The sequence below is a fragment of the Dasypus novemcinctus genome, chromosome 2, assembly GCF_030445035.2.
Source record: "Dasypus novemcinctus isolate mDasNov1 chromosome 2, mDasNov1.1.hap2, whole genome shotgun sequence".
Taxonomy (NCBI): Eukaryota; Metazoa; Chordata; class Mammalia; order Cingulata; family Dasypodidae; genus Dasypus; species Dasypus novemcinctus.
In genome coordinates, this window is record NC_080674.1 from 73330460 (window position 1) to 73358306 (window position 27847).

The 27847-nt window shown below is 35.9% G+C and overlaps 1 protein-coding gene across 7 annotated transcripts in view; it reads left to right on the forward strand.

The window, feature by feature from the left end:
• TNPO1 (transportin 1) overlaps nt 1-23759 on the forward strand; it is a 114532-nt gene extending 90773 nt beyond the window's left edge. For 3 of the 7 annotated variants that reach the window (XR_009188595.2, XR_011645979.1, XR_009188611.2), the window contains 2 exons: nt 22131-23251; nt 23398-23759. The gene's annotated coding sequence lies outside the window, so the exon portion shown is untranslated. Of the gene's footprint in view, nt 1-2272; nt 7974-22130; nt 23252-23397 lie in introns of those variants that run through there. The other 4 variants (XM_071208558.1, XM_058310045.2, XM_058310052.2 and 1 more) reach the window with 2 other exon arrangements.
• Nucleotides 23760-27847: the final 4088 nt, after the last annotated feature.

Sequence of the window (27847 nt, forward strand, 5' to 3'; positions counted from 1 at the left end):
TATAATCTAAAACTACTGAGTAGAATAAAAGCATTTGTTTTCTACAAGAATTTCACCTAACAATTAAATGAAACAATTTCATTTAATTGGTGCATTACCTTAAATTTAAAATGATGTGTATATAAAGGCTAGAGAATTTTTTGCAAATAACGAGCATGCAAAATAAGTGAATGGCTCCATCTTTGAATCCTAGAAGGAAAAACAAATGTGAGAGACTGCTTATATTTCTCAAACGTTGCTTCAACTATTGCTTCCCTCTACCTGAAGATTTTTATCCTGCAAAAGGATACTAGCATTCACAGAAGTGGTTCAGTTTTGAAGCATGAATTTATAATCTCTGATACATCTAAGAGTTTTCTATATTTTTTGAGCTTTAGGGAAAACTCAGTTTGGGCTTAGTAGACAGAATGTTTAATAATATTTGTTTTTCAACACAGATTTTAATAAGAATTAAACTACCATGTATTCAGCATTGTGTTTTAAAATGAATAATGGAAGATTCTTTTGATTTGGGGTGGTAGAGGAATAAGTCCATTTGGGCTCTAGTTCTTTGAATTTTTCTCTATTAAGTGGGATTAACAATTTCAATCTTTTGGCCTCGTTTCCCTTGTTGAGTTATTGTGAGGATTACAATATTATATGTGATGCCAAAACTTTAGTATATTGCCTAGCACATTGAGTTGGCTTAATAAATTTGGGGAACATGTGGCCAGTAAGACTATGATGGACCGGTTCTTTTGGGTTTTTGTTTGTTTGTTTTCTTTTGTTTTTTTGGTTTTTTTTTTTTTGAGGTGCCAGGGCTGGGGATTGAATCCAAGACCTTGTATGTTGGAAACTGGCACTCAACCACTGAGCTACAGTGGATCTCTCTGAGCAGTTTTGATACCCCTCTTTAGATTTTGATCTTGAATTGCTAAATATATGACCGGAAAGCCAGAGGGCTTATTCAGTGTACATAGAGGTTTACACCAACTTTAAGTACCCTTTACTTGAATTGGAGTTTTTGCTTGCTTGCTTGCTTTCTCTGAGCTTGATTTTAAACCTGGAAAGACATCAACATCCAACATTTTTTAACCTCTAGAAGGCAGGAGAAATGGATTTCCAGCCTCTGGGAAATTTCATAGTCCTTTGTGCTTGTTTTGTCCCACTCTGTTCTTGAGTCCTCGAAGCTGTTTCATGGCCTTAGCATGTCAGAAAATTGTTTGATTTGACTCACTATTATATTGAATCCTGAGAATGGTATATGTGAGAATGACTTAGCTTCACAGGACTGAGAGGTGGGACAAATCTTGAGCACTTGTAGATTTATTGTTACATTCTGTGGTTTCTCGTATATCACCAGTTATGAATTCACTGTGGTGATAACTATTCTAAGAGAAGATGTGAGGTATAAATGGATACGTAGCTTTTATTCCTGCCTTTTTGTTCTTTAAGGTTTTATTTAATGTATTCATTTCTCCCCACCCCCTTATTCCTGCCTTTTTACACACTTCTTCCCTTTCTCAGAGGCAGGACAAAAGGTTTGCTTGTACTTCTCCATAGATGGACTATTTTGCCCTCTGCAAATTCAGATGAACCTTCATAAATAATCCAAAGTTTGGCATAAGTGGGTAGTAGGAGTTTTGTTGTGAATGGACATTGTCAGGCACTAGTTAAGCATCTCCCAGTAATCTACCTTTATTTTTTAATATCTTCATCATTAAAACTATATCAAGCTGAGGAAAGTCCTTATCAGGAAAATCAAGTGACCCAAGAATATCGGAAAGAACCAAGTAAAAGCGGAGTCAAAAGTATTGATTAGAAATATTGAGAAGGCATGTGTTAAAATTTACTTTGATATTTGCTGAATACAGTCACCCTATTATGGTAATGAATATTTTCACAAAGGATCCTGTTGGTCCTGTAGAAAGTACTATTTAACTTTGAAGGAAAAAATGTGAATTAGTATATGTAAGAAATAAGCAGTTTCTCTGGGGGCCTATTATACAGAAAGGGCTAAAGAACGAGATTGATAGTAACCTACAGGGCACATTTAATCTATATAAAGTGCTTCACAGCTTACTTTTCATATATGATGCAGGTGACAATTCATAGCAATAACAGAAGGAAGCAACATGGTTAAAATTGATTAGCATGATCTTAGGGAAGCTATTTCTCATTTTCTTCATAGGTAGAGATAGCATTGTAAATTAATTGTATTCCAGTGGCTTTGGAAGTAGAACAGTTGTTAAAGTATAAAGTTGTTGTTTGTGTTTTTTTTTTTATCTTACAGGTCCTTCAGTCTTGGAGACTGTGAGGGAGCCTCTGCACCCAGGGAAAATGTTACCCTTTACAGGGGGGAAGGGTAAACCAGTAGGGAATACAGTACAATCCCAACCCTACTGGGAGGGGCGGGAGGGAGGTGTTGCCGTCACTGTATTAAGTCGATGTTGGGAAACGTTTTAACATCTGGAGCCTTTGTGGGTGGAAATCTGTCTCCAGTTACAACTCCGCACTGGATGTGAAGAAGCAAAAACAAAAAAGTCTATTTCAGTCTACTCACAAAACAGTACATTCTGAAATATTATGGGGAATTGTACCAAAACAAGAACCATATAAATGATGCATAGGGATAAGAAAGAAGAAAAATTCTATAGCGCACAATAAAGGAAACCTAAGAATGGGGGTTACAAACAGTAAAGAAGCTTTTTTTTTTTTTGCTTTTTTTTTTTTTAATTTAAAAGTTTTTATATAAGTTTTCCCACATGATGGGGCCTTGTTTTGCATGCTGATGAAGAACTACATAAATGAAGCTAATAAGAGTTTAAAATCAGCTTGCCTACCCAGAGTAGAAGCAGGTTCTTGGAAGTTACAATTTAAGGTACCCCAAAAGAAGTTGGAAATAAAATGAAACAAATTTAAACAATGAAGCACCTGTGAAATGCCAGATGAGTCACTCCTTTTACCTTTGTGGGGTGGGCAGAGAGGGAACAAATAAATGGGGTTGGGCATATCAAACTAAAGATTGACACCTTAATTTTGCATTAAAACATTAATGTGTAGAGGGTATAATTTGATGGCTATACTTCATTAGATTTAATTTCTAGGCCAAGACGTTACTTTTAATGTGCAGTTTAAGGTTCAGGCATGCATTCTGGCTCATAGTGATTGAAAGTAATTTAAATTAGTGGGAGAAGTAGCATGCTTGCATCACATAGAGTGAGACTGGTATTCATTTACCTATGTTGCGCCAGTTTGTGTTGCAGTTTACCAATTTGATATAGCCCTGCATTTAAAATTCCTTTTTAAGATTTGTGGATATCATTTTTAAGAATATAGATATAAAGTACTGTAGTTTACAGCTAGGCCTTGAAATATCTCTTTAGGATCTGTTAGGAATAAGATTGATATTGTATTGTGTGTAACCTGCACAATGTGGAAAGCTGATATACCTGTGCAAAATCCTTGCCTCTGTGCTGTCAGTGTGATGTGCTTTCTGCATGGTTATATACTACTAGTGATTTTATCAAAACTTCTAAACCTTAAATTACATGGTAAAAGATCTGTAAAAGGCTGCTTAAATGTTAGTCAGCACATAAAGACGATTGTAGAAGTTGAAGACATGATTGCTATATTTCAATGTTTATTCCCATTCAACATAATTGCCTTCTAAGCTTTCTTTTTTTGTTCAAAGCATGATCTTAAAGATATGTTTAAGTTAATGGATGTAATGCAGGGTTCCTACACTGTATTGGCGCATGTTGGTGGCCCTCTGTGCCCTAGATAATATGCACACAGGGTGCAAGTTTAAAGCTACAGAGTGAAAGTTGGTTTGGATCCTCTTCATTTCATTTGTTTAGCTTTTCTGTTATTTTTCTCTACTTACATGTATTCCTGTGAATAAATCCTTGTTAAGTTAACCCTTTACTTTTCCTTCCATGTGTATTTTCTTATATACTGTGAATGTGAAAACCTAACTGGTACACTTGATCTTGTGTCCATATGAAAGTGCAAGTCTTTATTAATTTGGATTGCCTGAACAGTGTATCCCATGATGATGAAGGAAAATGGAGAGATTTTTCTTTTTAACTCTGCTGGTCAGAGATGATGCCACACCTTTCCATTTTTCAATGCTGCATATTTAATCTGCAACAAAAATGTTAAGCCATAACAACCTTTTTATATTTTAGTTTGTCACCTTTGCATTGCAGAATAAATACTGAATAACCGTTTTTATAAGCAGTTGCTCCTCTTTGCATGGTTCTATTCTCTAAAGGTGTTGAATGATACAGCCGTTGCACTGAAGTTTGAGCTGTGTGCGTGTGAATTTATAAATACTGTTTCAGAAAATTTCAAATGCATGGTAGCATGCAGAAAGGTTTTTTGTTACTGTAGTGTGTGTGTGTTTTTGTTTTTTTTTTTTTTAACATATTCTTTCACCTTCTTTCCTCTACTTCGGCTTTGCAAATTTCGGTCTGTAGAGCCTAAACTGAATCTCATTTTAATGCTTTTTTTTTTTTTTTTTTTTAAGTAGTTGGATCCAAAGGGTATGTGGCATTTCACTTTCTAGTACCATTGCTTCATTGGGAGCTCAAAATTTGCTTCCTAGTTAGTCTTTAAAACTTGAGTAGGATAGCTATTTTATCCTTAGTACTTAAAATACATTTTAGAATTTAAAATGGGAGATACTGTTTAATATTCTGGAATAGGAAGCAAATTTTTTAAATGTAAAGAAATGACAAAATTATCCCCTAAACAGTAAACAGTTAAGTAAAACAACTTTCAATATAGTTATCTGGATCAGTGATTGAGAATTACATATTGACTAAAAGCAGTACTGTCATCTATTTGGTGAAAAATTAGTTTCCAATTAGATGAGTAACATTGTAAGAATATGTACCCATTTTAGTACTCACTTGATCTCTTTAAATTATAGGGAAATTTAATTTAAAAGTAGGAAGTACAATGAAGTCAATAAAACTGGCAACATGAAATTGAATCCCTACTCCCCAGATTGGGTTCTTCATAGTTAAATTACATTTCAGATGCATGTAGTATAGCACAGGAATTTGCAGAAGCCATTTAAGTTATCTTTTGAGGTAAGCTCTATCTGATTTAGCATTGTTCTGATAAAACTTGTAATACATCATGGGATATATAAAAAGCAACTTAATTCTTGTGGTGTAGTCTTAGTTTTGAATGTTGACTGGATGTCTATGAAATTGTGAGTTTGTCTTTGTTACATTCCAGTGTTTCTGCCTCTTGGCATGCTTAAAGCACGGCTTACTTCATCTGCTCCTTACACACTAAAGTGCTGTTAGTGTGCTCAACTACAGAAATAGCCGCTGCTAAGTGATGTAGATTTTCTACTTGAATATTTTTATGTTGTAGGAACCTCAGGAGGTCAGTGTTTACTGTTTTATATATGCCTTCTTTTTCCTGTTTGAGCTTTTCTCTTTGAAGGATTCTAACAGAACAAAAGCTGCTGATCAACCTAAGTTGGAAACAGAAAGTGTATTTAATATAATTTAAATGCATGTTGGCAGTTCCATGATATAGTCCATTAGTAAGTGAACTTAGTGCCACAAATATTCTTTTATTCAGGAAGAATTCTGCTTTTTGTATTGTCTAATTTCTTTAATGACTTCATACTGTGTAAAAAAAAAAACCCTTTTTTACATATTTTGGTTGGTTATTTCCCAAATAATCAACATGTAAATAATCTTAAGAGCCATTTCTAATGCTTTACATTATTGCTACTTGATTTTGTTGAGGTAAGTTAGATTTCAGAAGCATAGATTTTAAAACACTTAACCAAGCCATTAACATCTTAAAAACAAAACAAGTAGCATACATTTTCTAATTAACATATTGATAGGATAAACACTGTGATTTCTTTTAAGACTTTTTCATTGATCTGAATTGCTTAAATTGCATATATTGTAAAATAGGATCAGATGTATATTTTAAAGTAATTTCAACTGACTTTCCTCTATTGAAATGCTTTGTCTACTCAGTTATAAAAATAGTCAGATACAAATTTTATCTCAGGTGAAATACTCTTGTATTGTTTTTTTGTTTTGGTGACATATGCTTAAATAGTCATTATACTTGTATTTGTTTTTTAGTATATCTCATTAAGAACGTTCCCATTTAATCTGACTTTTTAGCCCTTATTTTAGCAGACTGGGGTGCTACAAATCCATCCTTTCAAGCCTTTTGCATGCGGGTTTACCAGAAAGTTAGTTGGTTTAGTCCTCCTTTTCTCTAAACCCCCAAGATAGGAAAGTGGAAAAATTTCCCCCCCTATATCATATCACCCTGCATAGCCAAAATGCCAGAATTAGGCTAATTATATCTTAAACCCTTTTGTCTAAATTTAAGTGAAATCTTTTACCATGAGGGAAAGTGGTGTTTTTTTTTTGCTTCATATAGTTCAACTATATTATTCATATTGAATGTATTAACAGATAACGGTGCAAAAAATCATTCTTCCCAGGAGAAGAGTGTATCATGCCTAACTGCAATTTAAGTCCTTCCTTGGTAGTGCTTTAAACCATACACACAGCTTTGCTTATTGTGTTTTGTGGGGTGTTTTTGTTTTTTAGGTTTTTTTTTGGAAAATAATACAAGGGGGTACACTAATTTGCTACTAGAACTGTTTTTGAAGTATAGGCATTGAAATCTTTATGAAAACTGTTCTTTAGACTTAAGGACCTGGGGTGGTCTAGAAGAAAAAATTAAATCAGTAAAGAGCTGTGTGTGTTGTTGCTTTTTTAAACAATATTATCTAGTAATATGCAATATTGTAAACCACCTTAGTACATTTCATGTTGTATTAAATAATGGAGATAACGTCTAATGCCTCTTTAAAAGTAAAATTAACATGTTTCATTCATCTGTACATTTTTTATGATGACTTGTGACTAATTTTTTCAGTCTGATGTAGATCTTTACTCCGTTGGTGTGACTTATATGTAGAAGATTCTTTATCTTTATGCCTACTTATTATTCATATTAATTTTAAGATAAACTACAGCAACTGTTTATTGTGGTTTGTATCCCAGAATGTATTTTGTTTTGAAAAAGAAAAGATGCTTAAAAGCTGAATGTATGCATGATTTTGAGGGAAGTTAAAATGATTTTTTTTTTTTTTACCCTTTGTACATTTTAAACCTTAGCCAAGCAGTATATCACTAATTAGAAAACCAGTAGTTTCCCTTTTATTACAATTTTTGTTCAGCTACCACAGAATCTCCTTATGCTATAGCTTGGTATTGTGTAGAATTAGCTGTTTCACATGATTATCTTCCTTAAAAGCCTAATGTAACACGGTTAGCCTATAAGGCAATGTTGGTTCTCTAATAACAGTTTTGTGAAGGAGTTCAGCTGTGCTTTCCCCATACTTCCTTGTTTTTCCTCAGTTAATATATAACCAAATTTAGATTTTATGAAGATAGACAATACTGTATAATTAATAGGTTATCATCTTGTAAAAAGAGATGTTTAAACATTGTAAATGACTTCACTTCATAATATAAAGGAGTTTTACACTTAATATTCATGTTAACATTGGGTGCAATAATTTGGTAGTTTTAGCTTTAGTTATAAATAACTGGATCTTTCTGCTGACAACTTAGGTTGTATGAGTTATGCTTAAAAGCTTTAAATCTGATGTTTCCTGTACCTGCCACACTATGTTAGAATGTGTCCTTCAAACATATCCTCCTGCAACTTCTCAAACTGTACTAAATTGATACTTCTTGAAGTCTAACTCTGTGCTAACAGATCTTCATTTTAAATAGAATACGGTTTTAATTTTTGATAAGCTGCTGAATTTTAAAGAGAGTTTTTTGGGGCCACCAAATATTTTGGATCATGCAGAGAATATATATTGTACTGTAGTAATTTTGTATTTACATTTGTATGATGTGACATAATAGATGTGAATGTTAATCACTGCTTGACTATGTTAATAAAATTGTTTAACTATAGATGTTGCACTCTGATTTTTAATGCAAGGAAATGAGTTTCCCCTTCTCCGCAATTTTGTGTCCAGATAGGTCATGTTGTGTTGGGTGTTTTTGTTTGTTTGGTTTTGGGTTTTTTTTTTTGCTTTGGTTTTTGTTCTTTTTAGCTTACAGATTGGTGCATTCTTGTGGTTTAGCATTATCTGTTTTTAAACAAGATTTTTTCTTTGTATGGTACAGTTAAAAACTTTTTTCCCACTTTTTAATTACTTCTGTAGATATATTTATAACAGTTGATTCTAGGTAGTCAACTTTCAGGGAGAGGGGAGGATGGGGAAATATTGCTCTGCATAAAAGGTGAATTCATAAAACATTGATGTAAGGAGAAATTGTGTAAGTGTGTGAATGCATGTTCTGTTAAGGCTTTGTATTTACCCTTTTTAAAATTGACTCATTTTGTAATTTTGGAAATTAACATTTATGCAAATAGGAGTTTGCTTTTTAAGTTGTAATACATTATGATAGTTGTATGTTACTAGTTAAAATTAACAATATTAATAAATTTTAGGTAAAGTGTGTACATACCTGTCAAGTAGGTTTTTTTGGTTTTTAGGTTTAGAATATTTTTGAACAGTAAAGGGCCTCAGAATAGAGGCCTTTATTACTACAATCCAAAATTTTTAAGGGAATTGAGGCTCAGTTTTCGTCTCTTCATTATTTTTGTACATGAAGTATTTGAGATAACTCAACTGTTGAAGAGAACAAAAATTGAAACTTGGGTATCACATTTTCAAATACTACTTCAAGATAGACTTTACGATTCCAGAATTTATGGCTTGGTATTGGGAAAAGATAATTAACCTAATCATTGCTAGTTCAGTTCTTACTTGCTACAGGAAGATGTGCCAAAACTAAAAATACTTTTATTTTGTGTTTTTCATTTTAAGGAAACTGATTCGTTTCATGCAACTGATCTTTAATCTCAGGTGATTAAGCCGTTTTAGTGATGATAGAATAAAGATGTCTTCATTGTACACCTGTTTTTTCATTGACAGGCACTTTTATCTTGAAATGAGTTCATAATCAATTTGATTCCAGTAGTTTACATTATGTATGATACTTTAGGAATGGTTGGAAAATTAGTTGCCTTTGACTAAGGATTTATTTTTCAAGATTTGGATTTGCAAAAGGAAATCAGCGTATTTTGGCAGGTTGTAAAAGCGGACGCATGGGAAATTCCAGACTTAATTTCAGTGCCAAGTGTGTGTATGTGTGTATTTATGTACATTACCTGGTTTGTTTGTACATGACTCTAGATAAAGTTGAATTTTGAAAAGGACCAACAGGTTCAGCAACTAGATAGTTTGTTGCAAAGGGGAAAAAAAACTGTTGGAGGTACACAGCTCTGAATTTAGATTTCCTCTATAGTATATAGTTGAATACAGAAATTGCTGGAGCTATGACTGTGTCACCTACAGAACCATTAAGGGCATGAATGTTCCTAATTTCAAAGTCTTGTGGAAACTCAGTGCAAAGGACCCTGCTGGAGCGTATGTCTCCAGTGTACATTTTGGCACAATTTCTAAATCCCAATTTACAAATCCTAAATCATTGGCAAGAGTGACATAGGGAAGAAATGTCAAATTCTAAGAACTGTAGGTTTTTATGTTTGTCAGTAATGCATTTCTGTGCAACTAAAAGTGACTTAAGCCTTAAAAAGACATAAATAAGTTAATTTTAAATTTTAATGAAACTACCCAGTGATAAAACTTGGTGATAGTTTTTTGCACTTAATGAATATATAGAGAATTCATGCATTCCATTTTTACCCATCTATTGTATACAGGTTTTCCTATTAAATATACTTTGATATTGTAGCTGTATGATATCTTGTGAAAAATGTACACCATCTTACTGGTCATTCAGAAGTTATTTCTAAATTTTTCGCTTTTAGAAATAAAGTTCTGACATCACTAGGCTTAAATGTTTGCATAGATCTTCAGTGGTTTCTTAAAACATGATTTTCTAACTTTAAATTTGGGGACTTCATGAAATCTTTTCATATTACATATTTAAGCTTATCTGAGTTGGCACAGGTACTGTTCTTTGGTCTTATGGAGTTTACACTTTAGAGTAAAATAGTTTGTTGCATGGTGGCAAGTGCCAGTGAAAACAAGCAGGAAATGACGGTGGGGGAGACTTGATACTTTAAATGGAATTGGGCAAAGTTAAAGTGTCATTTGAGCAAAAACCTGAAGGAGGGAGTAGTATACTGTGCGAAGTGAACAAAAAGGACTCCCCTGAGGCAGTAATGTGTTCGTTGTGTATTTCAAGTGAGAGGGCTGTAGTTTGAGCTATGGGAAAAGTAGTAGATCTGAACTGACTCAAGGCCAGGTGGTATGTGTCAGTTTACATTTGAAGTAGGGGACCACTGAAGAGTTTTGAGTAGCAAAGTGATATAACTGAGAATGCCCTATAGGGTAAAGACAAGCAGGGATACTGTGTAGGTGACAGTTGTAATCGGGAGTTTTCATGATGGCCATGTTCATGGTGGCACTGCAAAATGGAAGCAACCCGTGTCCACCAACCAATGAATGGATAAACAAAATGTTATGTATACATATATGTTACAACCCAACGGGTTGGTACGGCTGCAAGACCAAAGAACACACCTGGCATTTAGTCAGGCGTAAGCTTTATTGGGACTTAGGGACAGGAGAGAATCTCTGAAGTTGGCGGTTCAGAGAATGAAGATAACACTCTGCAAAGGGATGAGAAAATGAGGGGTGATACATAAGGGTTTTCAGAAGGGGCATTCCATAGGGTAGAAGAACAGTTTCTGCTGGGAACATATGAAGCAATGTTTTCACTACACTCGTAGGAAGAACGTTTACTGCTTTGAAAAGATTATAGTTTAAAATGACATCTATATATTGTCTCCCCTCTGGGGAGAGTTGTTAACCTTTAACTTATGTCTAGGTCACACAGTCACATGCTGCAGTCTTGGGGTTAGGGGACCCTGGGTCTCCACAATAACTAGAGCATTCATCAGTAAAAAGGAAAAGTCCTGATACACGGAACAACATGGATGAACCTTGAAGACATTCTGAGTGAAAAAAACCAGACACAAAAGGACAAATACATGACACTGACAATGAAATAATTAGTATAAGCAAACTCAGTTACCAGCAGATGGGTTGGGGATAGGGAATGGGGAGGTAACGCTTAATTAGCACAGAATTTCTCTTTAGGTTGATCGTAAAAAGTTGTGAAAGTGAATGGTAGCACAGCATTGGGAGTGTAACAGTTATTTACTATATATGTTAATATAGTTTAAAAGTTTTTAGTAGAATAAAAAGGTTAAAGCCAGGAATGTGCACCACAGTGATCCCTAGTGTAAATAGTGAACTAGAGTTAATAGTAAAAGTATAAAAATACTCCATGAATTTTAACAAATGTACCACCCTAATGCAAAGGTGTTTGTATGGGGGGGAGAACTGAACCTAGTTGTTAGTACAATTTTATAATCAGTTATAACAAAGGCACCACACAAATGCAAAGTGTTTACAGTAGGGGGGCTGGTATATGGGAACACTTTTACATGATTTTTCTGTACATCTCTATCTCTAGCTTATCTAATTTTTTTTAAATGAATGGCTATGGGAATTAAAACTTTCATGAGTAGACATTTCAAAAGATCTAAGTTTGGAACCAAACCGAAATACAAATTACACATGAAACTTGAGGTCGACTGGAGAAAGATGTATTATTTGAAAAGTTGGGAAAGCAAGATCTACGTTTGCAAATAAAAAGGGGGGTTCCTACCTCACGCTATATACCAAAACAAATTTTAGGTGGTTCAGAGAATTAAACGTACCATCATATGAGACTTTAAAATATATAATCTTAGTGTGTAGAAGGCATTTGTAGATACGACACAATCTGGAAGTCTTGAAAAAGGTTAAAAAATTTGCACAAAATAGGAGAAATTTTCCATCCCCTTCCACAGAAGAGGGTTAGTTTCCTTAATTTATAAAAAAGCTCTTAACCAAGTCATAACCCAATTAAGAAGTAGGCAAAGGACTTACTGAATAGACATTTCTACAAAAGTAAACAAGACAGATGGCCGGCAAGCATATGAAAAGTTGCTCAACATCGTTGGTCATCAGGGGACTACAAATCAAAACCATGAGATTCCACTCTGTGCTCAATAGGATACAATTAGGGAAAAAAGGGAAATTAAGTGTTGGCAAGAATACAAAGAAATTGGAACCCTTGTACGTTGTTGGTGAAATTGTAAAAAGGTGCAGCCACTGTGGAGAAGTTTGGCAGTTCCTCAGAAGGTTGAACATAGAATTACCATGTTTTTCTGCCATCCCAATTCTAGGTATACACCCCCAAAGAATTGTAAACAGATTCCAACAGTTATTTGTACACCAACGTTCATAGCAGCATTACAATAGTCAAAAGGTGGAAGCAACCCAAGTGTCCAACGGATAAATGGATAAAATAGTCTGTACAAACAATGGAATATTCAGACATAAAAGAACGAATAGTGTATGATTCCACTTACATGTAATACTTAGAATAAGCAAACTAATTAAGGAGACATTACCTTACAGGCTATGGTGGTTGAGAATAGGGAGTTAAATACTTAAGTGCAGTTTGGGTTGATGGAGAAGTTTTGGTTATGATAGTAGTGATACTATTTCATGATAGTAGTGGATGGTAGTGATGGTAGCCCAATATTGTGAATGTCAGTATCACTGAAATGTATGTATAAGTGGTTAAAAAGTGGCAAATTTTGAGTAATAGGTATGATGCCATGATAAAAAGTTTAAGAAGTGATAGAAGGGAAAGGAAGGCATACAGCACCAAAATAAAGGGAAAGGAAGGCATACAGCACCAAAATAAAGGCAAAAAAAGGCATACAGCACCAAAATAGCGAAGCAGAGCCTATCTGCTGCAATTACAGAAACAGACTCATTTCTAACATCTTTATCACATACTCAGGATAAAGGATACGGTTGCAATAAAATAACAAAATGAAAGAAGAAAAACCTAATATGCGGCCATGTCACCTGAGGATTTTGTTAAAGTGCAGATCCTGATTAAGTCTAGGTGGAACTTGAAATTTTGCGTTTCTAATGGACTCAAATGATTGCCTTGCTGCTGGTTTGTGGACCTCATTTTGAGGTTAGCAAGAATCTAGAGTTCTTGGGAACCTGAATTTCCTGTAGAACAGCAATGACTAGTTAACATGCAAGTTTCATGAAAGATACTTTGAGTATTTTGTTTGCTTAAGTGTCTGTAGTGCCTGAACAATTCCTGAAACAAGTAGGTGGCCAATAAATACTTGTTGGATGAATGAAGAGTTAGTATCTAAGTGCTTTATGTATATTAACTCATTTAATCTTCATGACAACCTATGAGGTACACAGAGACATAAACAAGTCATAACTAATACCCAATAGATTTGAACCCAGATGATTGAACTTGTCTCCACAGCTCATTCTTTTTACCAAAAACACGATACTGTCATTCATTTTTGGGTAAACTGTCAACAAATATGTCAGGTCCCAGACTGCCTGTCCAAGGGCCTGCCGTAACATGTTTACTTATGGTCACTTGTCCCTGTCAGATTGTAGATTTTGCTATGCCACAACATGCAGTCCCAATGATGAAAATCAAGACTGTATGCTGTCAGTGTGCAGAATATTTCCCCACTTAGTGACTTGGTGTACAAATTGGGGATGGGCAAGGTACAAGAGACGGTCAGCCAAGACCCACCCAGGGTTCAAGAAGGAACAGTGCCACTAGTCCTTACCCAGGGTTCAAAAGACATATAGGCAGACTAAGCAAGTCCTGATCACACAACTTTTGGCAGACTACTCATACCTTAATTCTCCCAGAAAAATACTCATTGATACTATTTCTTGTATCTCTATTCCTTATTCCATACGTATAACATTTAAGACATTTTCCATTACTTAATAATTTAGTAGGTCTTATATATAGCTTCATCAACCAAAGAAATGTCTCAAACTAGAGATGTTCGATAGAGACAAGTGCTGCTCAAATGACCCTTAGCAATCAGCCAAATTGAATTATTCCACCTGTTTTTCAGGTCTTTTGCTTAGCCAGAGTTCAGTGCTGAGCCATCTTCTGGCTTCCTATTAGGAGTTGCCATTCCAATTAATATCAGCGTGCTGTCATAAAAAAGTTTTACTTTCGATTTTTTTTCTAGTCTGCTAGCATCACCATTTGATCTCACTTGCAAATGTAAATAAAGGAGATATATTTGAAGTTTTTCTATCTAGCATAAGTCACTATGTCTAAATTGTGATGGGTTGGATTGCATTAATAAACTTCATTTACAATTCAAATAATTCGATTTCCTACAGTGAATTCCATTTTATATGTTTTATGGCTGAAAGTAAACTTCCTGTAGCTTTGTATTTAACAATGGGTTAAGTATCTATGAAAAAAAAAGTTAATCTTTCAGCAAGATTCGTGGCTCTCCAAGTTTCTATCTTCTTCGGACACAAGACAGACTATGAGTTCGGATTTACATACGACCTTTTCCCAGTGTCTTTGTTCCTTGTGACCCTATGGTCCCCTGTATGTATGTTCTCCAACCTCATTTCCCACAATGAGTAACAAGCCCAATACTTTAGAGAAGTATTTACATTAAAATTGTTTCCTTTCTATAATTATTCTGGACCAAATCAAATTTTCACAAATTTCTGTCAGCTAGCCCCTTCCTACATTACCCAGCTCACCCGCCTTTCTCCCCTCTCCCACAAAGCTCCTGCCACGTTGACCCCATTTTTCAAACACGTAAAGTGAGGAACATCTTTAGGTCTTTGCACCATCCCTTCCCAATGTCTGAACTGCTCTTGCCTATTTATTCACATGGCTGGCTCCTTTTTTGACATTCATATTTTAACTTGAATGTCAGCACCTCACAGGGATCTTTACTCACCACTCAATCTAACCTACAAGTAATTTTATCATATCTCCCTGTTCTGTTTCCACTTAAAATGTGTTTAGACCGCGTTTCCTGAGTCTCTTCCAATTTTTGATGATTTCTCAATTCCTTTGTATTTCATGACGTGGACAATTTTGAAGATGGTTAATCAGGTGTTTTGTAAAAACCTCTCAATTTGAGATTGTCTGTTTTCTCATCATTAAACTAGGATTATGGGTTTTGGGGAAGAGTTCCACAGAGGAAAAGTGCCCTTATCATATTATATTGGGATGTATGATACCAGCATGATATCACTGGTAATGTTAACCTTGGTCATTTGGTTAAAGTGATATTTGCCTGGTTTTTCTATAGGAAAGTTACTGTTTTTCTGTTCTCATATTCCAGTATGTTACCAGATTTTGATTAGGTTCTTGACTATGCTGCAGAAATGAATTTCAAGAGCATGTCAGGTGAGTTAGTCCAGTAATTTATTCAGGGAGGGAGGGACAAGAAATGGAAGAAAAGAACAGATATAGGGTCCCAGGCAGAAAGGAAGGGGTCGAGAAGTGATAAAGCGGGCTGATTTACAGGCTACAATTTCCCATTATAGATTATAAATGTCTAAGTTTTACTTGCGTGGTCACATGACAGGAAAAACGGCAAGAGCAATGTGCTGAGGGCAGAACAGGTCCACAGGACGGGTCTTCAATTTTTTACTTGTTCAACCATGGTAAACGTGGATTAGTTTCAGAATTACTAACCTGTGCCACTGTGAGAAGCAAATTCCCAACTAGGTACTCTAGGTACAGTTCTTTTCATATTTAGCCTTATGGTATCCAGTCAAAACACCATTTTCCAAAGTTACTTAGGTCAGCTCTTTTTAACCCCAGTGAGGTTATGCCATAGAGTTGTAATAGATTTATTTGTCTTATTCTATGTTTCAAATTGGGATTCCCACCTTTGACTTCCTGGTTAATTTTTTAAAAATCTGCATACAATAAAGGTTCTATGGATTTCCACATACTTGTACTTCAATGTTCATAGCAACATAATTAACAACAGCCAAAAGTGGAACTAACCCAAGTGCCCATCAACAGATGAATGGCTAAACAATGTGGTAGATTGATATAATGGAATGCTATTCAGCCATAAAAAGAAAGGAAGTTCTGACATGCTACAACATGGATAAAACTTGAAAACATTATGCTAAGCAAAATAAGCCAGATACAAAAGGACAAATAGTGTATGGCTCAGCTTATATGAAATATATAAAATAAGCAAATTCGTAGAGACAAACTACTTTCTGTAGTTTAGAGGTTACCAAGGGCTGGGGGAAGGAAGCAATGGAGTTATTGTTTAATAGGTACAAAATTTCTGTTTTGGGTGATGAAAACATTTTGATTATGGAGAGTTGGTGATGAAAACACAACATTGTGAGTATAATTAACACCACTGAATAGTACACCCAAAGTTGTTAAAATGGGAAATTATATATATAAATATATATATATTTACCCAAAAATTTTTAAATGCAAGTAGAAAGCCATTGTTAATTTTTAAAAATACAAAAAAAAAAATGTCCTATCAGTTTTGAAAAATGCAAATCATGTCTCCACCACCCCAGTATTATACAGAACAGTTCCATCACCCTAAAAATATCCCCCCATGAAGTCCCCTTTATAATCACTCTTTCCCCAACCCCTGGTAACCCTTGATGGTTTTCATTCCTATACTTTTTGCTTTTCAATAATATCATTTAAAGGAAATCATACAATATAAGGCCTTTATGTCTGACTTCTTTCACTTAACAAAATGTATTTAAGATTCTTCCATGTAGTTGAATGATTCATTGGCTTTTTTCTCATTAGTCCATTATACACAAGTACCATAGTTCATTTATCCATTCACCTGTTGAACATCTCAGTTTCCAATATTTGGAATTTGTAAATAAAGCTGCTACTGTAAACCTTCACATACGGGTTTTTATGTCAACATAAGATTTTAGCTCACTTGGGTAAATATTGTTTTAAACTTCTAAGTTTTGGAGTATTGTGTTACAGAGAAATAGATAATACTATTTTTTCCCTGAACCATTAGAGAATAAATTGTAGATGCTCCTATCCCTAAAGAAGTCAACATGTAAATCTTTAAATATAAGACATTCTCTTACATGAGCACAATAAATTGATCAAAATTGGGTCTAATTTTCAGCCTTAATCACTTTTTACCAGTTGACCCAAAAATGTCATTTATAACAAAAGAAAATTCTTGGAACACTGATTACATTCGGATTTCACATCTCTTAAGTCTCCTTTAATCTGGAAAGGTGCCTCAGTCATTGCCTTTCATGCCACTAACTTTTTTGAAAAGGAAAAACCAATTATTTTTTCAAATGTCTTACAGTTTGAGTTTGTCTACCATTTTCTTATTGGATTCAGACATTCATTTTTGGTAGAAATTTTATCATGTAAAAGACCCATTATGTCCATTTGTATTATTAACTAGTGATGGCAACTTCAAACTCTTGATTAAGGTGATATCTGCCAGATTTTTCAAAAGCTATTATTGTGTCTTTGTAATTAATAAATATTTTTCGGAGTAATTCTTTGAAATTATTCAAAGATCCTGTTTCTCATTAAACTTTTAGTGTTATATACTTATTGACAATTCTTGCCTGAGTCAATTATTACTATATGGGCTTCCAAGTGATGTTTTTCTACATTTTTCAGATGGCATTCTATTATAAGGAAGAGGTTTCCTTTCCCACTATTTATTCATTTTTATCAGTATGAATAAATGCGTTTTTAAGAATTTTGGCTATATATGTCAGGCTAAAATTTGGTAATATTAAATATAGGGTTTTTTAATTGCCCCAATAATTCTCTCTCTTTTGCCTCCTTTTTCCTCCCTCCCACTTCCCTCCGTTCTCCTCAACCTTACCTATAGGCTTCAGAGCGGCAATGGGCATTTATTTGCTTCTGAGAAGGGCTCAAAGAAATAGAACAAGTAAAACATTCCATGAATTTCTGAATAGATTTTTTTAAAAATTACTGTTCTCGACTGTATTTTGATATCTTGTATACTAAGGATTACTTTTAAAAGGTATCTACCACTGACTTATCATATATATTAGTAGCAGAAAAGGGGAGGGGGGAGAAAATTGGTTAACAGATAGAGTATATTAATAACAAAGCAAGGAAGAGACCATGGATGGCTGCTGCAATTACTCATTTTTCTCCTGCAACCGGTTAGTGGGAACTAGTAGATAATTATATCAGGTATATCTTCTGTCTTCATTTAGTGTTCTTTTACTTTCAGCCAGTACCTCAGTTTGTTGGAGTTCTTTACCTGGTGACATGAGCCAAACCTTTCTAAAGCTCCACCTCAGTAGTTGGTTGGTAAAGCAGATACTGTTGGTGCCCATTCACTTCCTCTTTATAAAACCAGTGCTGCCATCCCCCAATGCTGGGATGTAGATTGCTGGACAGTCCACAGCTGCACCCAAACCCTGAGCACTGTCCTCGACTGATGGGCACTGGTGCAGCCACCACACATCACTCCCAGTAGCCCAGATGGCGAATTTGTGCTTCCTGTGCCCTCAACTTTAAACTCCGTGGATCTAGAGGACTTGTTTCCCAGAGATGCTTCCATAGGGAACACGAGAATGCAACTAAACTGAAAACTACAACTGCTGCTTGTTCACTGTGGGATTTTTTGTGCAAGTAGATCAGCAGGTAAAAAAGGGACTGATCTTATTGGTGGGATAATAGGCCTTAATTATCAAGAAGTAAAACTGCTGCTAAATAATAGGAACAAGAGGAAATATGCTTGGCATTCAATGGTCCACTGGAGCTTTTTTGATACTTCCAAGAATGTCTTTTCCAACTCAGTGACTGACTTGGAAGATAACTCCAGGTGGGTCCACAGACCCATTGAATCTATTGTAGGATAGATTTGGGCAAGAACTCAACATGTCATCTAATTCCCATAAGCTGTCCCTCTGCCTGGCATTCCACAGGTACATTCAGGGGCTCCATGGATTTATATATAGCTTCATAGCCATAGTCCAGGAATTTTCTCTAATTTGGGGCACTTCCTCTTCCCCAGTACACACTCACCCTGATAAATGGCTAGGAGTAAGTATATATTTTACTGGTAATTGTGCTGCAGAGAGTCTAATTTTCAGATCTAGAATTTTTTGTTAAAATATGTATATACACACAAATCAAGTAAGGAATTAGAAGGCCGCTCATGTATTTTTGTCACAGGGACACCATAATCAGTTAGCTACTGCCTAAGATTTCTGTGGCATAATTTCTTCTTCTGACTGTCCTGGACCTTCTACCAGTCATGATGTGACAGTTTGTAGCTTTTGTGAATCCCAGAAAATATCATGTTCTTGGATCTAATCCATACCTGTGGGTGTGGGACTCCTTGACTGGATTCAGTTGGGGAACTTTGATTTTAGTACTTCAGTTGAGACATGACCCAAGCTGGGTCTCAATCCTCTTTCTGGAGTCTTATATAAACAGAGAAGACAGAGAAAGAGAGCTATCACTTTACCCTGACAGGTGAGAGAGGTCTGCAAGATTTCCTACTGCTGCAAAAGGACAGAGAAACCCGGGAGGCTGAAAGGTGGAAGGGTGGAATCAGCAGAGTAGCCTGAGGCTGAGGAGATACAGCTGGGGGGTGGGGGGGGGTGGGGGGGTGATGAGAGCCTTAGGGCTGATTGCTCACAGCTGAGCTTAGGGACAAAGTGAGCCTGGAGAAGAAAGCAGAGACCAGTGGCTGTTTTGCCTTGCCACACAGCAGGAGTCCAGGATCTGCCGGCAGCTGATCTTTGGTGAGACAGCACCTCTGATGACGCCTTGATTTGGACATTTTCGCAGCCTCAGAACTGTAAGATTTTACTCTAATAAATTCCCATTATAAAAACCAACCCATTTCTGGTATTTTTGCATTGACAGTCTTTAGCAAACTAAGCACATGGTAATCATGCCCACCTTATCTCTGAGAATTAGGTCCTGTCATTTCACTTCTGTCACTCTGAAATCCATTCATTCCCACCATAATCAGGGATTCCATTTCAGTAGCAGCATTCCTTGTGTTCATTCATAAGCACAGCAACTACAGTACTGATGATTACCTCACAAGTGTATTTCTCGGTTCCTTGAGGGACGGAATGTCCTCTAGGCCTTCCTATAGGTCATAGAAAGTGGATGATAAATCCACTTCAACATTCCTACCTCCGTAAGTATTTGGAATCCTTTCTGTTCATTATACCAAGGAATGTCTGGCATCCTGACTTAATTTATGCCACCACTAAGGTCAGTTTTTAGGCAGTTGATCAAGAATACTGCTAGAAGGAAGCGAACTTGGCCCAATGGATAGGGCATCCATCTACCACTTGGGAGGTCCGCGGTTCAAACCCCGGGCCTCCTTGACCGGTGTGGAGCTGGCCCATGCACAGTGCTGATGTGTGCAAGGAGTGCCGTACCACACAGGGGTGTCCCCCGCATAGAGGAGCCCCATGTGCAAGGAGTGCGCCCTGTAAGGAGAGCCGCCCGGTGCGAAAGAAAGTGCAGCCTGCCCAGGAATGGTGCCGCACACGGAGAGCTGACACAACAAGATGACTGCAAAAAAAAAAACAGATTCCTGTGGTGCCGCTGATAAGGATAGAAGCGGTCACAGAAGAACAGTGAATGGACACAGCAGACAACTGGGGGAGGGAGGGGAAATAAATCTTTTTTAAAAAATACTGCTAAAACAATTTCTAGCTATTTGAATTAATGAATACAGAATCTCTGGTAAATGCATTCAAGTTGATCTAAAATTATCTTTCTTCTTCTATGAAACCCTTGCCATCCATATCTACATACATTCCCTGGGTTACTGCTGATTTATATTTTTAAAAACCTTGAGTATGTAAGCTCCTTTTTCTTGAAAGACTTTGAACTTACCCCTTAGAGCAGGCTGGGATCTGACTCTAGTTAGGGGTCTAGATGCCATGAGCAGAACTGGGGGTGGGAGATGAAAATAATTTATTTCCCCTTGGAAGTTACCTATCTCAAGTCTCATTATTGAGTCTACTAGCAAGACAGAACTAACCTCAACAGAGTGATAAGAGTAGCTTCTGCTAGCAGGGAAAGCTCAGGGGACTTGAATATTCGAGGTTCTCAGAATAATCCAGTTCTCCTGCACGTTCCCATTACAATTATCAAGGTCCCATAACCAATATTGTAACTTGTACATGGCAAGTCTGTGAATATGTTTATGGCTTAATTCTGCATCCTGAGCATCATATTCTATGATTTTTCAGGTATATCAGCCCTGTAAGTATAAATGAAGAGAAACACTTTAGGGCAGTTATAAATGGTATATTTTAAATTACATTTTCTAAGTGATTGTTCCTTAAGCATAGGAATACATTTGACATTGAATACAATCTTTTTTAAAAATTGAGATATAATTCACATACCACAAATTCACTCTTTTAAAGTTTACTATTTAGTGGCTTTTAGTGTATTTACAAAGTTGGGCAACCATCTCCACTATTTAATTCCAGTATATTTTCATCACTCCAAAAAGAAAGCAGTCTCTCACTTCCCTTCTTCCCCCTGCCCCCCAACCCCTGACAACCACTAATCTACTTTCTGTCACTATGGATTTGCCTATTCTGGACATTTTCTATAAGTGGAATTACACAATATATGATCTTGTGTGTCTGGCTTCTTTCACTTAGTATAATGTTTTCAAGGTTCATTTATATTGTAGCATGTATCAGAACTTTGTTCCTTTAAATGGCAGAACAATATTCCATTGTATGGATTATCCATTGTTGATGTTTATTATTTGTCCATTCATCATTTGCTACACATTTGGGTTGCTTCCATTTGTTGGCTCTTATGAATAATGCTGCTAGGAATATTTGTGTACACATTTCTGTATGGATGTATGTTTTCAAATCTCTTCAGTAAATAAGAATGAGATTGCTAGGTCTTGTGGTACCTCTATGTTTAACATTTCAAGAAACTGACAAAAATCCAAAGTGCCTGCACCATTTTACAAACCCACTAGCAATGTATGAAGGTTCTAATTTTTCCACACCCTTGGCAACACTTGTAAGTATCTGTTGTATTGGTTTCCTGTTGTTGCTGTAACATATTACCCAAACTTGGTAGCATAAAACCATACAACTTATTATCTTACAGGTCAGAAGTCCAACATGGGTCTCACCAGTATAAGATCAAAAGGTCCGTTATCTACCTAAAATATCTTTTTTCTTTTGCCATCCTATTTGGTATGAAAGGTTGCCTCCTTAAATCATTGTTTTTCACTTCATTATTTTATGCACTTATCTTTATTCTTGTACTGCTTCTACTTCATCTAGATTTATTCTGCTTTATTTTTCTAACTTTGTGTGATGACTCTAAGCTTATTAATTTTGAATCTCTTTTTCCTCTCAATAAAGCATTTGAAGCTACAAATTTTTATTGATCTTGGCTGCAACTCCAGAGATTGGTTATATAGTATTCTTGTTATCTTTCACTTATAAATATTTTCTAACTTCCTCTACAATTTCTTCCTTCATGCATACATTTTAAGATGTGATTCCATTTCCAAATATATGAAGTTTTTCTAGGTTTTTTGTTGTTGTTGACTTCTATTTTAATTGCTTTATGACTGGTGAATTGGGGTCTAGATATGATACCATTGCTTGAAATTTTTGAGACTTGCTTTATGGCTGAACACATTTTCAGTTTTAAAAAATATCTCATGTGTTCTTGACAAGAATGTGTGTTTTCCAGTTGTGGGTAGTAATGGTTTATTCATATATCCTTTAAAATCAAGTATGTTAATTTTGACATTCATTCTTCTATATACTTATTTTTGTCTGCTTTGTCTATCACTTACTGAGAGAGGTACTTTTAAATCTCTCACTTTGATTGAATTTTTCCATTTTCCTTTGTAGTTTGTAAATATTTGCTTTATATGCTTTGAAATATCCTTGTTAGGTACATTTAAGTCAGGAGTCATTAGAATTATGGTGGGGTTTTTTTTGTTGTTTTTCATCATTATACAGAGAGCCATTTTTTCTCTAGTAATTTTTTTTTGTTTGTTTCTTTGTTTGAGGTACTGGGGTCAGGGTTTGCCCCTGGAACCTTATGTATGGGAAGCCAGTGGGGTACACTTTCTCCCCCAAGTTGGTTTTTTCGTTTGTTTCCTTGTTTGTTTTTTTTTGGTTTTGCTTTTAGGAGATATCGGGATCGAACTCAGGACTTCGTATATGGGAAGCAGGCGCTCAACCACTTGAGCTACATCCACTCTCTAAGTAATGTTTTTTTACTTAAAATTTCCTTTTTCTTATATGAATATTTTTGTATAGGCAGTTTTTTTGTTTTTTGTTTTTGCTTGTTTGTTTGTATTGCCCGGTGTATTTTTCCATCAGTTTATTTTCTATCTTTCCTTATCTTTTAGGTGTGTCACTGGGGGTCCAGTGGGTCCCCTCCCTAAGGGAAATTCAGCTCATAGCAAGCAGCCGCCTACATGTTCCAGGACACAAGTTAAAATGTAACAGACCTCCTCGCAGGAGAAAAGTGTACAGATGGTATCATAGACCGTAATGTTCTCCAAGCTGTACAATTCCTTCCTACACTACATCACCAGACCCCATTTTTGTGCTTCATATGACCCTAACAGAACTCTGTCATGAAATGTCTTTGTTCTGAGACCCTATATATTGCCCCTCATTTTCGCCCTCTTTGTGAAGCACTAACTTCATTCTCTGAGACCCTTTCCTGTCCATAAGTCCCAATAAATAAAGCTTATGTCTAATATTGTACCAGGTGCATTCTTTGGTCTGGCTGCTGCCTTGACCTGTGCCATTCAGAAGATGGGTTGCAACAGTCCCTTTAAAAACCAATAAGAAGACATAATTGGGTTTGCTTTGTAAACACAGGCTGTTAATCTTTGTCTTTTAACTGGAGAGTTTAATCAGTTTACATGTATGTGATTACTATTTTGTATGAATTTATCTCTGCTTTCTATCTATCGCATTGTGTTTTCTTTTCTCCCTCCTTGACTGTTTTGTTTCATTTTGTTTGAATTGATTTTTTTAAATTTTAATCCTTTTTTTCCTCTATTTTATGTTGACCTTATCTCTTTTACTATGCACACCTAATAATGTCACCCAATGATATCACAAATTAATCCGTATATTTTCTTTTTTCTAGAGTAATATAAGGGACTTCGATCATTTCAACTCAAATCACACTCTTAACTTATGTGATATTGTTGAATAGCATTTTAGTCCTCTTTTCTTTTTTTTTTATTCCCCCCTTTGTGGTTGTTTGCATGCTGTCTGCTCTCTGTGTCCATTCGCTGTGCATTCTTCTGTGTCTGTGCTTTTTTTTTTTAATTCCCCCCTGCCCCCTTGCTGCTTGCTTGCTGTCTGCTTCTCTGTGTCCATTTGCTGTGCATTCTTCTGTTTTTTTGCTTTCTTCCTTTTTTATTGGGTCACCTTGCTGAGTCGGCTCTCCGTGGTGCCTGCAGGCTGGGTGGTGCTCTGCAGGACCCGCAGACTGGGCAGCTCTCCGCAGCTTATGGGCCAGCCTGCTTTTACAAGGAGGCCCTGGGTTTGTGTCCCATATGGTAGATGTGTCCCATATGGTAGATGGGAGCCCAAGTGATTGAGCCACAGCCACTTCCCAGTCCTATCTCTTTTTATTACTCCATAAATTATACATTATTTTTTCATATATTTAACTTTTGTTTAGAGTTATTCATATACTTATTATATATGTAAATATATATTCATATGTTATTGTATATGTATATTATATATATTCATATATTTATTATCTTTGCTTATCGTTCTTTTCACATAGCTCAAATCTTCCATCTGAGGTTATTTTTATATGCTTGAAATACATACTTTAGAATTTCCCTTTAGTGAAGGTCTGTAGTAAACTCTTATGCTTCTCTGAAATTTTTTTTGCTTTCTTTCTTGAAAGATAGTTTTGCTGGGTAGATAATTCTAGGTTGAAATTTGTTTTTCTTCAGCATATTGAAAATATTATTCTACTCTCTCAAGGCTTACCTTGTTGATTTTAAGAACTCAGTCTTCAGAGAATTGCTATTATTTTGTAGGTGATATGCCTTTTCTCTCTGTTTTTAAGACCTTGTTTTGTCTTTGGTGCAATTTCATCATCATGAATTTCAGGGCAGAAATCTTTTAAATTTATTCTGCTTGGGATACATTAGACTTGTTGCATCTGAAGATTGCTATCCAACAAATTTTATCCATTATCTTTAAAAATATTGAATCCTTATTTTCTATCTTATTTTCTTCTGGATTACCATTAATGTTTGTTAGACCTCTCTCTGCCATCCAGATTTTAAAAATATTTTAAATAATTTTATCTCTTTCTCTGTTTCCAGAAATCTATCTTCTAATTCACTGATTCTCTGTTTAATTCAGTCTAGTCAGTCTGTCATTAATTACTCTTTTGATTTTTTTTTCAATCTTTCAAATTTACATTTATTTTTAAAATTGTAACTTGAAATACTTTCAACCTTACAGGACAGTTACAAAAATAATGCAAACCCTATACGGAGAACTCCAACATACTCCTAGTCCCCCCAATACTCAGATCCACCAACTTTAATATTTGGTCATATTTGCTATATCGTTCTATCTATCCATCCCTCAATCTTTTAGTCAATCCATCTATCTATGCATTTATTTTTCTACTTATCAATCCATTTTCTGAATTCTTGAGTGTAGGATGTATACATTATGCTATTTGAACATTTAATTTAATTCTGCTATATACCTTCCTAAGAAGGATATTCACTTATGTAATTACCTTAAGTGCATTTATCCTGTTCAAGAAATTTAACACTGATATAAAGTTTACAGTCTATATTCTAATTGTTTTGTATGTCCCAAAAATGTCCTTTTGAGTGTTTTCTCCTCCTTTGTTAGATTCCATCAAGGGTCATGTATTGCATTTAGTTTATAATTGTCTCTTTAGCTGCTCTTTCCCTTTTTTTTTTTGGCTTTAATTGTGGGAACATATATACAACATAAACTTTCCCATTTCAACCACTCCCAAGTGTAGGTGTACCATTTTTTAAAAAAAGATTTATTTATTTCTCTCCCCTTCCCCCCCCCCGCCCCAGTTGTCTGTTCTCTGTGTCTATTTGCTGCGTATTCTTCTTTGTCCACTTCTGTTGTTGTCAGCGGCGTGGGAATCTGTGTCTCTTTTTGTTGCTGCATCTTGCTGTGTCAGCTCTCAGTGTGTGCGGCGCCATTCCTGGGCAGGCTGAACTTAACTTTCACGCTGGGCAACTCTCCTTATGGGACACAGTCCTTGCGTGTGGGGCTCCCCTACGTGGGGACACCCTTGCGTGGCACGGCTCTCCTTGTGCGCATCAGCACTGCACATGGGCCAGCTCCACACGAGTCAAGGAGGCCCAGAGTTTGAACCGCAGACCTCCCATGTGGTAGACAGACACCCTAACCACTGGGCCAAGTCCACTTCCCATAGGTGTACCATTGACTGAGATTAATGACATTCACAACATTTTAGTAACCTCAGCATTTTCAATTACTAAATCTTTCCCATCTCCCCAAACAGAAACCCTTTACCCATTATGTATTAACTCCCTACTAGTCCTGCACCTGTCAGCCTGTACTCCAATTTATGTCTCAATGAGCTTGCATATCCTCCAGTATTTTATTTGTAGTTACCACATGGCTAAGTGTAACATCCTAAATCTACAACAATCTTGTTTGTTTTGATATCAACTTAATTTCTATAGTATACACAAACTATATTCCTATACCCCACATCCTTTATCTTATATATAGTTCTTGTCACATATTACATGTTTATACATTATCAGTCCCAAAACACAGAGTCGTCATTACATTTTTTTTTCAAGGATGTACTGGGGATTGAACTGGACCTTCTATATGGGAAGCAGGCACTCAACCACTAAGCTACACCCACTCCCCCATCCTTTTAGGACCTGTAGGAAGTAAAAAGTAGAGTTACAAACCAAAATACAATATTACTGGCATTTATATTTACTCATGCTGCTACCTTTACAGAAGATCTTTATTTCTTCATGTGACTGTGATCTATTGTCTATTGCCTTTTCCTTTCAACCTGTATAGCATCTCTTATAGTACAGGTCTACGGGTGATGATCTCCTTCAGCTCTTATCTGGGAATGTCTTAATGTCCCCCTCATTTTCGAAAAACATTTTTGCCAGATATAGAATTGCTCTAAGCAGTTTAAATTTGTCAGCCCACTGCCTTCTTGCCTCCATGGTTTCTTTTTTTTTAAGATTTGTTTTATTTATTTCTCCCCACCCCCTTGTTTGCATTTGCTGTGTCTGTTTATTATGTGCTCATCTTCCTTTTAGGGAGCACTGGGAACTGAACCCAGGATCTCTCATGTGGGTGGGAGGCACCTAAACTCTTGACCCACTTCTTCTCCCTGCTTTGTTGTGTCTCTCATTATGTTTTTCCTCCTTGTGTCTCTTGTGTCATCTTGTTGCATCAGCTCACCATGCCAGCTCATCATCTTGTTGCGCCAGCCCATCATCGTATTGTGTCAGCTTGCTGTCTTGCTTGTCTTCTTTAAGAGGAACTGGGAACCGAACCCAGACCTCCCTGTGGTAGGTGGGAGCTCAATCACTTGAGCCACATCTGCTTCCCCTGCATGGTTTCTGATGAGAAATTGACATTTAATCTTATTGAGATTCCTTGTATGTGACACATTGCTTCTTCTGTCTGTGCCTTTCAGAATTCTCTCTTTATTTTTGGCATTTGACAGTTTAATTATACTATGTTTTGGTATGGATGTATTTGGTTTTATCCTGTTTAGAGTTTGTTGAGCATCCTGGATGTATATAT